The 1,617-nt window shown below is 47.5% G+C and overlaps 1 pseudogene; it reads right to left on the bottom strand.

Moving 5' to 3' along the window:
* Nucleotides 1-911: 911 nt before the first annotated feature.
* Nucleotides 912-1,509, bottom strand: LOC119274193 (annotated as a pseudogene).
* Nucleotides 1,510-1,617: the final 108 nt, after the last annotated feature.

The raw sequence follows: 1,617 nt of genomic DNA, 5'->3' as shown, positions 1-1,617 counted from the left end.
ATAGAAAACTTCATTATTTTGTATTTGTTTTAGTTTTTTATTTTCTTTCTTCTTAAAGTGTTTCATTCTTCCCTAGAAAACTTCATGATTTTGTTTTTGTTTTTGTTTTTTTATTTTCTTTCTTATTAAAGGTTTCAATCTTCCCTAGAATATTTCATTATTTTGTTTTTGATTTTTATTATCTTCTTAAAGGGTTTTATTCTTCCCTAGAACAATTCATTATTTTGTTTTCATTTTCATTTTCATTTTATTTCATTTCCTTTCTTTAACGGCAATACCTTTATTTTTGCATATTACAACAAAACACAATTTCTATGTAAATTGCGTGCAAATTTTGCCATTACCTGGTTTTTATTGCCTTTCTTCTTAAAGCGGTCAATGTTCAGTTTTTTTATATTCTTTCTTCTTCAAGGGTTATACACGGGCCAAGGAGTCCACTGGCACAGGAGCATGCTAGGCTTGGGATTCAACAAACACATCAATCAACTGACCCGTGGCCTGTAGCCGTTTGACTGAGTTTGGGTGAGTCGACTGACCCAAAAAGAAGTCAGGCAACTGACCTGTAGCCGCTCCCTTTTACATCTCCTGCAGGTGTTGCATCTTCAGATGTTGTATTTTACGTCTTATTCAAAAGATGCATCTACATCATCTGTTGAGAGCATCTCCAATAGATGGTTCAAAATTTGGCGGTGCAAAACTAGAGATGTAAAATTTGGACCGTCAAAAAGTGTGTTTTGGAGCTCCGAAAAAAACTCAACTCCAACAGATGGTCCAAATTGATGGTCCAAAAGAGCAACTCCAATAGATGGTCCAAAATAAAGATGTAAAACGACATACTACTAGTCCATTCAACATAGTTCAAACATCAAATTCAACATAGTTTCATACATCAACTTCAACTACTACATAAACTACTCCTCATCGGAGCTACGGAACTGCTCCCAGAACTCCTCCTTCGTCGGGTCGTCGCACCCCTCCTCCTCCTCCTCCTCCTCCTCCTCCTCCAAGTAGTCTGCACAGTCCTCCTCGGAAGAGGACTCGATGGGGATCACTGTCGAGGGACCGGCCTCGTCCTCCTTCTTCGGCCCCTCCTTCTTCTGCTCCGCCTTGCGCTTCCAGTAGTGCTCCAGCTCGGCTTGGACGTACTCCGGATGCTCCCGAGCAAACCTCGCCATCGCCTCCTCATTGGTCTCGCCAGCACTGACGACAACCGACGGCTTCTTTGTCTCCTTTCTTCTTCGTCGTGATCTCCTTCATGTTGATGCCCTGCGGCACAAGCATCTCCGCTATCGCCCGACTCTCGATCTCTGGAAAGTTGAGGTGCGACCGAGGCCTCTCGGCACGCCACACCGCCACGTCGTAGGCACACGCGGCCTCGTGGGCGGAGGGGTACGTGTCGATCCACCAACGCCTTCCGGCTTCGGAGAACTCCACACCCCAGTTACCGGAGGGCTTCTGCCTCACGCCGAAGAAGCCCGACTTGCCCTTCGGCGTCTTCTTCGGCGCCATCGTTGAGCGGTGGAGCGGCCTGCGGCCGGGGCGGTGCTGCGGGGCGGCGGTGGCGTGCGGGGCGGTGGCGGAGCTGCGGGGCGGCAGTGGCGTGCAGGGCGGTGGCGG

This window comes from Triticum dicoccoides, chromosome 3B, assembly GCF_002162155.2.
Source record: "Triticum dicoccoides isolate Atlit2015 ecotype Zavitan chromosome 3B, WEW_v2.0, whole genome shotgun sequence".
Taxonomy (NCBI): domain Eukaryota; kingdom Viridiplantae; phylum Streptophyta; class Magnoliopsida; order Poales; family Poaceae; genus Triticum; species Triticum dicoccoides.
Note: the sequence above shows the minus strand (reverse complement) of the source record. Positions and strands in the feature narration are given on the sequence as shown.